This window comes from Chiloscyllium punctatum, chromosome 27 (assembly GCF_047496795.1).
Source record: "Chiloscyllium punctatum isolate Juve2018m chromosome 27, sChiPun1.3, whole genome shotgun sequence".
Classification (NCBI taxonomy): domain Eukaryota; kingdom Metazoa; phylum Chordata; class Chondrichthyes; order Orectolobiformes; family Hemiscylliidae; genus Chiloscyllium; species Chiloscyllium punctatum.
The window spans coordinates 15,568,612-15,585,499 of record NC_092765.1 but is presented as its reverse complement, the minus strand read 5'-3'; the positions used below and the strand labels follow the sequence as shown (position 1 = coordinate 15,585,499).

Sequence of the window (16,888 nt, the reverse complement as noted above, 5' to 3'; positions counted from 1 at the left end):
AGCCATGACAAGCAAAATATATAAAGCCACCGACTGAATTCTGGATTTTAATTGTTAATGATACACAAGAGGTCCCAAGAAGTAATAACATTTAGGGAACATTTGATTGTCATTTACCAAATCATAGAAAGATAACATGAACATTGACTTAGGAGCAGGTTTAAGGTCATGCAGCCTGTTGAGCCTGTTCCTCTGTTGAGTAAGATCACAGCTGATCCAATTATGATCTCAACTCCACCTTCCCATCTTCTCCTGCCAAACAAAGTCTCTCTCATCAGTCAATAATCTATCTTTGTGTCAAAAATATTCAATGGCTCCAAGTCTATCACTTACTGGGGAACAACATTCCAAGATCTCAAAAGATTCTCTGCAACGCTATTTTAAACAGAGTGTCAATTTCTTGCGAACTGTCAGTAATTTCAATTGTTAAGGTAACGAATCAGAAAAAGGGGCAAAGTTATCCTGGACCTTTGACACATTTCCAGTCATGTATTTTACTGAAGTTTCATGTCAGTAATGATGAAGGTCCCCTTAATTCTATCATTTAACTGTCCAAGCATTCAGAAAGATATGTCTGACACCCATAGACCATGAGGTATAGGAGCAGAAGTAGTATAATCGGCTCAGTGAGTTCACTCCTCCATTCAATGATCCCATGGCTGTTCTAATAATCCTCAACTCCAATTTGCTATTATCCCCATAAACCTTGATTCCGTTACTTAATGACCCATACTCGATAGCCCTCTGGAGTAAAGAAGCCCACAGATTGACCACTTTCAGAGAAAAATAAACCTCTTCATTTTTATTTTAAATGAGGGACCCCTTATTGAAATTACAACATCTGGTCTTAGAATCTCCTACAAAGGGAAGCAAACATCTTTGCATTTACTCTGTTAATATATATTTTATTAAGGTCTCCTCTCATTCTTCTAAACTTCAGTGGTGTAAGTTCAACCCATCAAATTCTTTTCATAAGAAAGTCCCTGCACACCTGGGATCAACTTAATGAACTTCTTCTGGACTGTCTCCAATGTCAGTATAAATTTCCTTAGATAAGGGGACCAGAAATGTTTTCTCCCCCATATCTGATGGTGCATGAAGCAGACAAAGCAATGTTTACATCTTTCCCATGTTTAGTTTTCCTGGAAAAGGTCACTGACCCTTTGTGAATGACCATGTACTTGTGCAATTTGTAGGAAGAAGAGAAAGGCTAAAGGAAAGCAACCAGGTAGGTCAGGCTGTATTAATGTTATTCTGCACTCACCAATCAGGACCCTGACACCTGAGTTTACAGAGGTGAAAATACATAACTCTCTGATAAAGGAAAGTGTATCCAAAGAGAGGGTACAACAGTCAAACTATTGTCACAAACACAACATATAAAACTTTAATTAAACCGAATGTTACGGGTTCTGTAAAAGCTTCTGAATCATGACGTATCATACTTTCACTTGATAATGAAAGCTACTGGATAATGAAAGCATGCTTGGGAGATCAAAAGCCAGTAGTGTTTGTAGTTCATACATGGCATAATATCTCAAGCCACATCAACAGATCTAGGCACATCCACTTCAAACAATCATAGGGAACTCTCTTCACAGACTCATGTAGGACACTGGTACTGTGCCACAAGACCCTTTCAATTGAATCTGAATTCCATCAGCTATCATGGTGGGACTTGAACCTGTGTCCTCAATGCATGAGTCTGACCCTCTACATTACTACTCCAGTGAGTCTACCACTCTGCCATCAACCCCCCTCCCCCCCCATGACTTTAGAAGATTCCAATTGTTTTATAACCAATTAAGCACTTTTGCAATGTGGTAATCGTAGGAAATGAAACAGCCAGTTTGCATACCACAAGATTCCACAACAGCAATAGCATAATGATCAGAAAGTCTGTTTTAGCAATACAGCTTAAAGGAAGAATGCTGGCTAGGCCACTGGGAAAACTCCATGCTCTTCCTTGCAGATTCCAGGTCAGTAGGAAACCAGATGAGCTAACAAACATCACTACTCGTTGCAGTAATATTCAACAGCAAGCATAACTCTGAATACAACTCCTCACATATAACTCAGTGCTGCACATCTTAAAATGGAAATGAGGCCAGCTTTCTGTCCACAATCACATTCAGTACCAATTTTACTTGACCAGCCACCAGAATATGAAACTGCTGTCTCGTTTACCTGTAAACTTTATATTGGCTGCTCATAATTGTTTATTTTCAGTTTGTTTTTTCTTGCCCCTCCCCCATTCAGTTTTGATAAAGGCTGCTAACAACTGAAATGCCTCTTTCACCTTTCCGAAGGCTTGTAAGAATATTTTGCCCAATGCAGCTATTTAGTATTCAATCCATTCAAATATTACTAGACCAGAAATCCTATGTTCTCTATACTGCAATTAAAAAAAGGCTTCCATTTATACAGCATTTTTTGTGCTTAATAGAGGTGACAAAGTACTATTGTAATGTACAAACCGGGTCAACCAAATTGTGCACAGCAAACTCCCAAAAACTGCAATGTATTAATGACCCAGTAATCTGTTTTTCTTGTCATGTTATTTGAATGATAATATTGACCAGAACACCAGGAATAATTCCCCTGCTTTTCCTCAAAATTGTGCCACAGAATGCTTTACACCCCCTGCAAGCAGACAGAACCATGCTTTAATGTGTCATCTAAAAGACAGTACCTCTGACAGTGCAGCAGGCTCTCAGTCCTGCACTGGAGTGGCAATCTTTATTTTGAACTTGGAACTTTGTAATACTAAGGTCAAACTGCTGTAAAATGAGTCACAGTTGGAATAAAATCAAATCAGATAGACTTCTCTCCATCACATGAAAATATATAGAATTGCTAATGCTTTATTGCCAATATTATTCACAACAGCAGGCGCTCTTCCGCAATAGGTGTTGTAAACCAAGCCTTTGAATATTTTTTAAGGTAGATTCTTGAATACTAAGAGGGTAAAAGGTATCAAGGGTGGGTGGGAATATGGAGTAAAAAGATCAGCCATGATCTTACTCAATGGCAGAAGAAGCTCAAGAAGCCAAATAACCTACTCCTGCTCCTTATCCATATATTCATGGGTTTGTATGTAAAATATTCCTTGGTACTTCATTGGAATGATGATCAAGTAAAATTAAATACTGAGCAGAACAGGGAGATGTTCGGGCAGGTTATGAAAGTTTGGTCAAAGAGGTAAAAGAAGAAAGGTAGAGAAGTGGAAAGGTTTGGAGAATTAATTCCAGAGATTTTCCAGTTTTTCTACCAACTGACAATAACAATTTGTCCCAAAACATAGATTTCATTTGATTTTTGTTGTTGTTTCCAGTAGAATTTAGACCAGTTCCTTTCAAGTTTTTTTCTTCCCTGATATAACAATAAAACATCACCCTAGATCTCCCTCACCCTTTTCCTTAATCTCTGCTTGATGCTATCTCTGAAAAGAAGGTATGTACCAAGAATTTCCTGCTGGTAGTAATTCTAGCCCTAAGTCTGCTGTCAACTGTGGCTTAATTTGTAGCATTTTCACTTCTCAACCTTGGTCTGCAAATAAGTACTAAACATACAATTGAGGGTGCAGAGCATTAGATCATACAATCACCTCACGTTTCCATATTCTAAATCAACATACCCAAAGAACCTACTTATTTTCAGTACCAAATTGTACCTACCCTTGGGCAATCAAATATACTGTTTCCCCTTCACAACAATAACTTATATGTTGCCTTACTCCAGAAGATATTTGATAAGGTGCCAAAGGTTATTGGGGAAAACTAAAGCTCCATGGTGTAAGGCGTAACATACTGACAGAAGATTAAATAGTCAACAGGAGACAGCAAGAATAAATCAGTCAGTTTCTGGGTGGCAAGACAAAATGAGCAGTATGCCAGAGTCAGTGTTGGGGTATTCACTTTTTAGAATTTATATAGAAGTGACTTGGTTGAAGGGTCTGAAGACATGTTTGCTAAATTTGCTAATGACACAAAAATAGGTAGCAAAGTAAGTTATGAAAAGGTATAAAGACTATAAAGGGACATAGATAGGCTAACTATATGTGGGCATAGATCTGGCAAATGGAATATGAAGAGGAAAATGTGAATTTGTAAATTTTGACAGGAAGGATAAAAAAAAGCATATTATCACCACGGTGAGAGATTGAAGAGCTCTGACATTGATAGGGACCAGGGTATCCTACAGCATTAATTGTAAAAGTATAAAAGGTACAGTAAGCAATTTAAAAACATTGAGAATGTTACTGTTTATTGTGTGGGGAATTGAATAAAAAATTGGGGGGCGGGGGGGGTTATGCTTCATTTATACAGAACATTGGAGAGACCACCTCTGGAATGCTGCATACATTATTGACCTCCTTATTTAAGGAAGGATGCAAGTCTGTTGGAAGCAGTTCAAGAAGGTTTACAAGATAATAGTTGTGATGGATGTGTTATTTATCAACTGATAGTGATAATTCATCCCAAACATATACTTCATTTCATTTTTGTTGTGTTTCCATTAGAATTTAGATCAGTTCCTTTCAAGCTTTTTTTTCCCGATATAACTATAAGCATCATTCTGGAAAATGACACCCATGATGTGGAGGTACCAGTGTGGACTGGGGTGGACAAAGTCAGGAGTCACACGATACCAGGTTATAGACCAACAAGTTTATTTAAACTCTCAAGCTTTTGGAGCTTCACCTGATGAAGTTGGAGTGCTCCAAAAGCTTCAGATTTCAAATAAAATTTTGTTGGACTATAACCTGGTGTCATGTCATCCTAAAAATGACAACAGCACAGGTTGTTGTTTCCAGTATTCTGCACCAACTAAAGTACTGCATTGAAAATCAAAAGTTAAAACTTTTTTAAACAGAAGTCACAAAAAGTTAAGGCACAACTTTTAAGTTGTTAATCAATGATCATTTTATCGTCATCTTTTACTCAACATCTCCCTCTCCATGACACAAATAATTTTCCTGAGGATAGGATCTGATTCAATCTTCTGTGTGACTCTGTAATGTGATACAGGAAATGAAAGACTTAAAGGAAAAGTTCCAACTTCAATTTTCCATTTTTGGGTATAAGAAAGTGCAGCACACCAGTGGCTTTCAGAGCAGTTCGTTCCTCTTTGTCAGTTAGTTTACGATCAAAAAGAGGCTTATCATGGAAGATAAGGGACCTAGCCAACATTCCCAGATTGTCATCCGTCATTCTGACATGCAGCACAAAGCTTGACCAGCTCAACACCAGCATCCTCCATCCAACTAGAAAGCACACTGCCAACTCTAGGTCAACCAATGCATGGCCAAGTTTCACTTCCGACACCAGCTTTTCCAATTATTTTTGGACTTCTCACTAAAATTGAATTCCTGGTCAAATATAAACAGTTTGAAGAAGGGTTTTTATATGCTTCACTGTTTTGCAATTCTAGCTTCATTTTGGTACTCGAGAAGGCTCTGATTTAGATAAGAGTTTGGTCAGCTCACAGGAACGCCAACATATTCTTGCCAAATCTCTGCTCAAATTTCACCCTGTTTAAGAATGAAAGAGTTTTACCAGCTGTACAAATCTAAACAGAAAAAAAACTGAATAATCGACCTTTTTCATAAAGTTTATTGAAGCTCTTAAATGTCACTGTAAAATTAGAATCAGTACCTAATATGTCATGAATTTCCATTGTTCACTGTTTTAATACAGGTGCTAAACTTTTTTTAAAATCATTCTTAGGATGTCAGCATTGCTCACAACTGTACTTGTTGTCCACCCAAAATTGCCCTAGAAGAGGTGATGGTGGAGCCACCGTTTTTAATACAACTGAGTTGATCGTTATTACACTTCCGAGATCTGTTAAGTGTCAACTTTATTGACCGTAGGTTTGTAGTAACATATATGTCAGACCAGGTGAGGATGCCAGATTCCTTTCTTGAAGGACAACAATGAACTGGATGCATTTTACATTGAAAACCAGTAATCTCAGGGCTACCGTAACTGATAAAATCTTATTCCTTTCAGATTTTGATTAATTAGACAAATTTTCAAGCTGCCAAATGGAATTTGAACTCATAACTTGGGATCATTAGGCTAGGCCTCTGGATGGTTATCTCAGTGACAAAGTAACATTGATGAATCTTGTGTAAATTCATAGTATTAAATTTCAAATTGTTTAAAGATGTTTTGACTGTACTTGGGAGCCAGGTTTAATGGACATTCCTGATAAATTTTAGAAAGTGGCAGCAATTGTTTATGTAATATACAACATAATCACAAAAAAACTAAACCAAACTAGGCAACTCAAATATTGACTAAGAATTTCGTTTTTCAGGCAACTATTTGTTGGGGCGGGGAGGTTATTTTATCAGCCATTTAACCATTTTGCATTAGAGTCAAGTCTCATTTCAAACACCCATTTTTGCTCTAAACCTGTTACCTCTTGAGTCAGAGACAAACGCAATTAAAAATGAAACAGGACATTTGGCAGAACTTGAAGTGCTTAAATTATTTTGTGATCTGCGCAGGTTTTTTTTTAATCTTAGCTATCGCACATCGCGGAAAAATTGATGACCGTAGAATAAATTCAAGACGAGAAGAATCCCCAAGCCTCAAACAAGAGCAAGACATTTAACTTTGCACTGACTCGTCCTTGACGGCGAACATTGTTTTTTTTTTGAGAAACAATCTCCAAGAGACAGATCTTTTTTTAAAAAAACAGGATTTTTAAGAAATGTAAACAATGCACGCTTAAAATCTCCAGGCTACCGGCTGCTGCTGATCCGCACTGTTTTATTACAGTTCAGTTCACAAACAATTGTGTAGATGGGGGGTGGGGGGAATCTGAGAAGGTGGGGGGGGGGGGGGGGTGGTCCGAACACTAAAATAAAAGGTCGATTTAAATTTGAACTATGGATAAACTCCGCACCGATGAAAAGCCCCCTCCTCCCCTTCCCTTTGGATTAAATAAGGAGTATTGTTGTCTTTGAGAACTAGCGACCAAAACACTGCAAACAATGTGGATCTCATCAATAATAACCTCCCATCTCCGGCGGATCCCCGGTGAGGAAACAGAAGCCGAAATATCCCCGGCCGCCGGGATCCCGCCGCTCGGTTGGTGGGGGGGGGGGGGGGTCACAAACTCACCGGGGTCCGGGCTGGAGCACGGCGATCCCGGTCGGTTAGAGCCAGAGCTCCGAGTTACACTGAAGCCAAAGTCTCCGCTCCATCCTTCGCCATGACAGATTGTGAGGAGCTCTCACCCCTGACCTCTCACCTCTCACCTCTCACCCTCCTCCCTCCTCCCTCCCCCTCCCCCTCCCCCTCCGGAACTGGAGCTAGGGCAAGCCTGCAGCCCCAGGGACCTGTGTTAGTGCCATTGCACCCAGTGCTCAGGGAATCACACACACAGAGCCACAAAAAGAAAGTGCTTAGAAACATTGGTGCTTGGGGGATTTTTATTTCCTTTTGTGCGTGTGTGCAAAAATCCTCACAGTTGGAGTGTTGACAGCCGCTTATCTAAGTGCCAAGTCTCACCCACAGAGTGAAGCTCTCTCACTTTGGATTAAATATGACCTATTTTACATAGCTATTAATATATTAGAAATCCTACGCATTTTCTGCCAATTATGCGTTTCAGTGGCTCAACGTCATAAGAGAAACTGCTAATGCCAGCTAGCTGTGTTGTAGTTGCACCCCATCCCTCCCATTGGAGACACTGCAGCCCTGCCACTGGCTGCAAGGTATGATTGTGACATGTTTACATTGATTATTTTCATTCTATATTTGGATATACAGGAGAAGCCTGTCAAAATGTGCCTCACCTCCATCCACACAACTTGCACTCTTGTGTTCTCTACATTCCATTTGAAGCGTACACATGGTCTTAGTTCAATATTTATTTTTACACGTGGGCTGATGAATATATTGGCTTGAATTTTGTATTGAGCATAATAGATGAACAGCACTCCAGCACTCGTCGTCATCATATTAAACAGTAACTTGCAGAATGCATGGAAAGTAAGTATGACAATCTAGAAACTGCAGATATTGCACTGTGATAGACTTCACTAAATGGTATCTTGTTGATAGACTCAGCATTGAAATCATTGGGGACGAAGTTATTGTGCTTACCCATCATTTAGGAAATGTTAGGTCCAGTGAATTTTTAATGCCTTGATTAGTCATAGCTACTCACAAGCAGCCTCTCTGGCCCTGAAGAAAATGCATTTTACAAGTATGAAATCCTGTTCCTTCAGAGTATAATTACAATTGAAGCTTTAAAACAAAATACATTTGTTTTAGTTTTTTCATGTCTTTTTATCTTTCCATCTTTATTTGATTTTTCTTTGCCAATCTATATTTTTCATCCTATTATATAATTCAAATCAATTTATAATTGGTGGCTTACATTTTTAGACAGTGTGGCAGCGTGAATGAATGAAGAATTTCACTGTCTCTTGCGCTGCTCACATGTTACAGCTTGTCTCATACATTTCACAAAAAATATCAATACAAATAGTTCAATAAGATGGCTAACAATAAACAAGAATTAAAAGATAAAAACTCAGAAGTGAGAAAACTAGTTATTTTATCATTTCTTTCTGAAGCTGACCGTTCCTAAAAGGTAGGAAATCAACATTTAATATTCATCTGCTAACCTAGAGATAATTTTCCTGCAGCAACAGCAATAAGGGCAGATGGAAATTTAAAGTTGATAAGCCAAATTAAACATAGATTCATAGAGATGTGCAGCACAGAAACAGACCCTTTGGTCCAACTCCTCCAGGCCGACCAGATATCCTGAATTAACTTAATCCCATTTGCTAGCATTTGGCCTGTATCAATCTAAACCCTTCCTATTAAATATTGTAATTGTACCAGCCTCCACCATCTCCTCTGGCAGCTCATTCGATATATGCATCACCCTCTGCGTGAAAAAGTTGCCCTTTAGGTCCCTTTTAAATCTTTCCCCTCTCACCTTAAACCTATGTCCTCTGGTTTCAGACTCCCCTACCCTGGGGAAAAGACCGTATCTATTTACCATGCTCCACATGATTTTATAAACTTCGGCAAGGTCACCCTTCAGCCTCCAATGCTCCTGTGAAAATAACCCCAGCCAATTCAGTTTCTCCCTATAGTTCAAACCCACCAACCCTGGCAACATCCTTGTAAATCTTTCCTAAACCCTTTCAAGTTTCACAACATCTTTCCTATGGCAAGAGACTACAAATAAACGAAGTATTCCAAAAGTGGCGTAACCAATGTCCTGTACAACTGCAACATGATCCCCCAACGCCTTTACTCAATGCACTGACCAATAAAGGCAAGTATACTAAATGCTTTCTTAACCACCCTGCCTTCCTTCAGCTCCACTTTCAAGGAACTATGAATTGGTACCCCAAGATCTCTTTGTTCATCAATACTCCCCAGGACCTTACCATTAAGTGTATAGATCCTGCTCTGATTTGCCCTACCAAAATGCAGCACCTCACATTTAGCTAAATTAATCTCCATCTGCTAGTCCTGGGCCCATTTGCCATCTGATCAAGATTCCATTGTACTCTAATGTAACCTTCCTCACTGTCCACTATATCACCAATTTTGGTGTCATCTGCAAATTTACTACCCATACCTCCTATATTCACATCCAAATCATTTATATAAATGACAAAAAGCAGTGGACCTAGCACCAATCCTTGTGACACACTGCTGGTCACAGGCCTCCAGTCTGAAAACTAACCCTTCACCACCACCCTCTGTCTTCTACCTTTGAGTGAATTTTGTGTTCAAATGGCTAGCTCTCCTTGTATTCCATGTGATCTAACCTTGCTAGCCAGTCTCCCATGCGGAATCTTGTCGAACGACTTACTGAAGTACATATAGACAATGTCCAGTTCCGCAAGAAATGCAAAACTTGCGCCCACACCTCCCCCCTCACTTCCCTCCAAGGGCCCAAGGGATCCTTCCATATCCGTCACAAATTCACCTGCACTTCCACACACGTCATTTACTGCATCCGCTGCACCCAATGTGGCCTCCTCTACATTGGGGAGACAGGCCGCCTACTTGCGGAACATTTCAAAGAACGCCTCTGGGATACCCGCACCAACCAACCCAACCGCCCTGTGGCTGAACACTTTAACTCCCCCTCCCACTCCGGCAAGGACATGCAGGTCCTTGGCCTCCTCCATCGCCAAACCATGGCAACACGACGCCTGGAGGAAGAGCGCCTCATCTTCCGCCTAGGAACCCTCTAACCACAAGAGATGAATGCAGATTTCTCCAGCTTCCTCATTTTCCCTCCCCCCATCTTATCTCAGTCCCAACCCTTGGACTCAGCACCACCTTCTTGATCTGCAATCATCTTCCCGACCTCTTCGCCCCCACCCCCTCTCCGGCCCATCACCCTCACCTTAACCTTCTTCCACCTAACGCATTCCCAATGCCCCTCCCCCAAGTCCCTCCTCCCTACCTTTTATCTTAGCCTGCTTGGCACACCTTCCTCATTCCTGAAGAAGGGCTTATGCCCGAAATATCGATTCTCCTGCTCCTTGGATGCTGCCTGACCTGCTGCGCTTTTCCAGCAACACATATTTTAGCTCTGATCTCCAACATCTGCAGTCCTCATTTTCTCCTAATGTCCAGTAGTCTGCCTTCATCAATCTTCATCACTTCTTCAAAAAACTCAATCAGGTTAGTGATTTCCTATATTGAGTCACCTTAGCAGAATACTAATTGTGTCATAGGAACAGTCCAGAGGAGCACTGGGAAGGCAAGAAGGTTAGTGACCCTCTCTTCTTTGTATTGGTAAGTGGCATCATCTTCCCTCTTCTATTCCAGACTCTCTGCTGTCTCAATACTTCCCCTACTTCCCATCTAGGCTCATAGTCTACCACTTTATCATATGCAACATCTTCCTTCACTTGCTGTTGCCCACCCATTTGCCCCCACGCTACAAACACTGCCTGACCTCTGCACTATCCACTCACTCACCTGAAAACTCACCCTTCCCTCACCTGCACCAAGACTAACAGCTGTGCTGCCAACTTTCATCTCTCTCAATCGTTGCACTTTGTCTCATTCTAGGAGAAAAAGGCTCACAGTATGAACACTCAAAGTATGAGAGTAGGCCATTCAGCCCTTTGAGCCCGCTCTCCCTTTCAATAAGATCATGGATGAACTGATCTTTAGACTCAACTCTACATTCCTGCATATCCCTGACAATCCTTCGCCTCCTAAGAGCCAATATGTTGTGGTGAGCCTGACATTCAGTTCCTTATCCTTTCTTAAAGTTCCTGACCCTGACAACCCAAGCAACTGACTGACAATACCCAAATTCCTGGACTTATATCGGAGCCTGCTTTTAACCTACTATGTTGGGACCCACTCACTGAAGGAGTTTTCCCTTTAGATGTTGAGACTTGGCCATTTGGTCAATGTACATGCAGTGTATTTGCCATGAATGCTGTTGATAGATGGTACATGTGCGAGATTGGTGTTGCATGGTGACATATAGCAATAGAGCAAGTGAAGAGCCTAGAGATGCACATGAATCCAATCCATGAGTTAGATGTCTGTCCCGGCACACAAGGTGTGCTGTAATGTAAGGTGTTGATGCACTCCAAAATGCTAGTTTGTATTATTGTGCAAAAATCTGTAATCCTCTGAGCAGCAGATGACTGAAATTTCAGCAACAGTCAATAGATTGAGCAGCTTTCAATGTTTCAATTATATGTTCCAGCTAAAGTTAGTTCAGACAACAGGCCTGTCTTGTTGTGCTCTTGTGGTGCAGCGCTGTCCAGGAGGCCCCAGTTCAAGTCCCATCTGTCCCAGAGGTTTATAATAATATGGGTGAACAGGTTGTTTATAAAAAAGTCAAATATCAAAAAGTCAAGTATTCCTGATGAAGGGCTTTTGCCCAAAATGTCGATTTTCCTGCTCCTTGGATGCTGCCTCACCTGCTGTGCTTTTCCAGCACCACTGTAATTGAGACTCTGTTATGTTGTACTGCCCCTAGTGGGAAGTAGATGTGAGTTGTTCATTTGAATTGATTATATGGGTAATTTGGTAGAGGTTTTACAAGAAAAAAATCTGTTGTTAGTGAGAGTGTTATAGTAGTTGTGTATCACTAGATTACATGCCTTGAATTCAAGTCCTGCCTGCCTGTAAGGAGTGTCATATCATGTCTCGGTAGGTTGTTTTAAAAATATTATTGGACTCCGTTAAGTTCCTTACATCTGAGGAGAGTTCAGTACATTAAGGGATCATCTCAAAACATCACCGATGTGTCTTCATTAATAGATTGTTTCTACCAAGAAGTTTTTAAAATTAAAAATGAGGTACTTTGCAAAATTCTTTCAGTGTTGTTCCTATTTCACAATTTTTTTAAAAAGCAGAAATGATCCATGTATGAATGCAATATACTCTGAAAAGCATTTGTATTCTGTGGTACATGAATAGAACCGAGTCTCTGAATCCAAGTTTACACATTCCTGTTTGACCAGTCTTAGGTACAGATAGAGTTCATTCTTATTTAGATAAATATTCACAAAGCCTGATTGAAACGTCCTGCTTGACAATTCATTTCTACCCCCTGATGTCAACAAAAATTATATTCATTAAGATCAGCAATTTAACTGGCATGTTACATCTTCAAACTAGCTAATGTGGAATAAATTCTGTTTACTGTCTCATTGATCTATTAATATTATTGAAATCATCAAACAGCTCACCTCAACATTGAATCTCTTCCGGAGAAACTAATCCCAACCTCCTCAAACATTCTTCATTACAAAACATAGCCTATACAAATAAAATATTTTGATCCAATGACAGAATGGGGAAAGAAGCAAAACAGAACATGAGATAATTATGGAGGATGTAATATTTTGCAACAGAAACATTTGAAGATTTAATACTTTAACATTGCTGAAAACTAAAATCATTTATGTACTGGGTCCAATGGAGTATAAATAGAATTTAACTAATCTATGAACCATCAACATTTATTGAAATTTCAAAACTTTCTGCTATACTTTACAGTTTCAAGAAAAGCATAAAAGCAAAATGTATTTAACATGTTCCAGGCCAAAGATTGATTGTCCAGAATGTTTGATGTTTATTATGGTATTAAAATTAACAAACAATAATTATTGATTTCCCTATGCACAGCCAGATTAGAGAACAGCTTGAAGTCACACACAAAACAAGCAACACACGGAAATCCAGACATACAGAGTAATTCACATGCAAATACATAAAACAACAAATGAATCTCTGGGATAAGAATGAGCTCAGAGATGGCATGACAAGAGATCAGAAAAAAGAAGAGGACACGAGCAAGGGGTTGGGGAGACAGGGCAATTCGCGCATGAGCAAAAGTACAGTATGCAGTAAAAACATTCTGAGTATTGCCTTGAAATGTGAATGTCAACAACAGCATATTTTATTCACAAAATAAAGGCCTAAAATTGAAAAATGGTGCAGATAAATAATGTATGAGTTTGAAATGTTTTTACAAAACTATTCATTTTGATCTGTTACCTTCTAGATTATGGAAAATCACTTCCATTTGTTTATTTGTGAGTTATGGTTGCAATAATGTCAGTTTCTGGGTTTGAAACCTTAACATAGAGTTGAATAGAATACTGAGTTTGCTCCTTGGATGCTGCCTGACCTGCTGTGCCTTTTCAGCACCAGTCTGAACTAAACTCTGGTTTCCAGCATTTGCAGTCCTCAGTTTTGCCTAGTTGAGTTTGCAATAAGTCTAGTTTGGCCTGAAACAGTGAACTGAGGGAAAGGCATAGAATTTGTTGCAAGGGCTTTCATGGAGAGACAATGAGTTCAGCCTTCCTATATTTAATTTGAAATTGTAGTTTATCCAAGAAGGGATACTGGAGAAGTGGTGTTACAATCGAGTTAATAGAGACTGCGAGGAGTTGCAAATATACAGCCAACTCCATGTTTGCAGATGGACAGTGCAGAGAAAAGGATAAAAAGAGATAATGATGGTTTCAGAGAGGCCCCTTGGATATAACAGTATGAAGGCAGGAAGAGAAACAATGTCTTGAGATGTCCTGCCTATAAGAGATTTGGTGGTGTAGTACTATCTTGGCAACTGATGGGATTTGAATTCAAATAATAAAATCTGGCATTTGAATTCAAATAATAAAATCTGAAATTGAAACTATTTGAAATAACGGTGATCACAAAACTATAATTGATTGTCATAGAGCTCCATCAGGTACACTAATGTAATTTAGAAATGGAAGTCAGCCATGCTTAGATGGTCTGGCCGATATATGACTGCAGATCCTCAGTAATGTGATTGACTCTCCACTATCCTCTGAACTGGCTGTGGGAAGCCTCATGGTCCAAGGGCAACAAATTCATGGGTCACATCCCATGAAAGAATATTTAAAAAGTGAGGTCTGGTATCATGCAGTTGGACAAATGGAAGAAAGGATGGATTTAGAGGATGATGACTTTGGATGAGCCCAGAGATGGCATGACAGCAGATTGGAAAGAAGAAGAGGACATGAGTGAGGCCTGGGGGAGACTGGGACAATTTTTTCTTGGGCAAAATGAGGAAGTTCAGCAACAGAGGAAAGTAGATAGATGGTCTCAACCTTAATGACAAAGAGGGCCATGACATTCTTGCACATGCTGAGGATCAGGAGGGAAGAGGTACTCTCAGCTGCTTCATTAATGACCTTCATCATGGTGGGTGATAGGCTACTAGTCTGATGTTAAAACAAATAATCCCAGGCCAAAGCAGCACCTGGACAATACCTGGGTTTGAGTTGGCTTATACGTGAAACATTAAATAATGGCCATTTCAACAGGGAGAAAACTTAAACACCTCTCCAACTATCACAGCTAAGTTTTTCATTGTAAACAATTTAGAAATCATTCCTCAGTAGAAGCTTAATTTCATCAGCTATATTATTGCTATTAGAACAGGAGAAAAGCTAGGTACTCTCATGGATATAGTTTTTTGGATCAGAGCATTGTATTTTTCCATAATCTTCAAAACATAACTTAGCAGTGTGATGGAATACTCACTGGCTGTTGATAGCCACAGCTGCAGCTATCTCCACCTTACATAGAATTTGATCTTGTCAATGCCAATGCTGTCATCAGGTAACTATGGTTGCATAACAAATTATCTCCATGTTGCAGTTCTTCCTTTCACAGCACCATAGCCTCATAGCCCTCTTGGTGCCAAATCTTGAGAACTTGAACACCTTCTTTTCTCTTTCTTTGAAAATATTCTTCAGACATATTTTTCAACTTACTTTTAGCTGTTTTTATCAGCTTATTATCCATTCCCTTCATCCATTTTCACGCATGTTCACTTCTCTGTAAAATGTCAAAATACTACCTAAATTCAAGTTTACTTTAGTTGTGACTTGGAAAAATACTGTTTGAGTGACAATGCAAGCAGTGATTAGGATCTGGGATGCCAGCATGAAAGTGCCAGCTTTTAATTCAGGCATTGAAAAGGGAATTGGATAGTTAATGATAATCTGACCAGGAAACATAAACCAGGCTACATGAAAGAAGGTAAAAACAATGACTGCAGATGCTGAAAACCAAATACTGGATTAGTGGTGCTGGAAGAGCACAGCAGTTCAGGCAGCATCCATGCTGCCTGAACTGCTGTGCTCTTCCAGCACCACTAATCCAGTACATGAAAGAAGGTGCCAGGTGAATTGCTCCTTTGCAGAGCCAACTTCCTTCTGTACTGTAGATATTTTCCTATTCAATTTCCTCAGAGTTGTTATTACATCTCTAGAGCATGTGGGATCTGAAGCCAGGTCACCCGGCTCAGAGATAGGCACTCTACCACTGCACCACTTGAAATATTAGCCTAGAGCTCCAGATTACTAGGTCTAGTGGCATTCCCATTATACCACCCCTTCTGCGCTGTAACCATTCTGACCCAAACATTTGATTGAATCTGAAACATAAACAGAAAGTGCTGGAGAAACACAGCATGTCTGGCAACATCTGTGCAGAGTTAGTAGTTCTAAAGAATGGTCACTGGAGTTGTAATGTTAATTATGCTTTCTCTTTTAGCTGTATTCTTTGTCAACTCAAAACCTCTGAGGAGGTAGTTGCATTATCATAGTGAGCGCAATAACATTGAAAAGCACTAAAATCAACTAGGAGAAAGTGAGGACTGTAGATGCTGGAGATCAGAGCTGAAAAAGGGCTTATGCCCGAAACGTCGATTCTCCTGTTCCTTTGATGCTGCCTGACCTGCTGCGCTTTTCCAGCAACACATTTTTAAGCACTAAAATCAGCCATGATGTGGAGGTGCTGGTGGACAAAGTTAAAAATCAGCAACATCAGGTTATAGTCCAACAGGTTTATTTGAAGTCACAAGCTTTTGGAGCGCTGCTCTTCAGCTAGCGATTGGGGCAGGATCATAATACACTGAATTATAGTAAAAGATCAACGTTTCATACAACTATGTGATGTATTGAACAAACCTAGATTGCTGTTAATTTTGACTCATTAAAGACTTAATAGCAGTCTAGGTTTGTTCAATACATTGCATCAGTTGCATGACACTTTGATATTTTACTATAAATTGTGTCTTATGATCCTGTTCCGCTAGCTCTCTGACGGAAGAGCAGCGCTCGGAAAGCTTCTACTTTCAACTAAACCTGCTGGTCTTATAACCTAGTGTTGTGTGATTTTTAATTTAGCATTAGGATGCAAATTAACATGTAAATCCCAGAACTTTTTTCAAGTCACAGTCCGGACATGATTTAGGTTCAATCACTGTAAAAACAAGTGACAATGAAAACAACCAAAGCTGCAAACCCAAGTTGCAACGTGTTTGTTACTGCAGGGGTCACGGGTCACGTGATTCCCTCGGCTCCAGG

At 39.8% G+C, this 16,888-nt stretch overlaps 1 protein-coding gene across 9 annotated transcripts in view; it reads right to left on the bottom strand.

Moving 5' to 3' along the window:
• The window catches only part of LOC140453456 (homeobox-containing protein 1-like), a 61,740-nt gene extending 54,480 nt beyond the window's left edge, over positions 1–7,260 (bottom strand). For all 9 annotated transcript variants that reach the window (XM_072548149.1, XM_072548148.1, XM_072548150.1 and 6 more), the window contains exon 1: positions 7,137–7,260. The gene's annotated coding sequence lies outside the window, so the exon portion shown is untranslated. The remainder of the gene's footprint in view (positions 1–7,136) is intronic.
• Between the last annotated feature and the right edge of the window lie 9,628 nt (positions 7,261–16,888).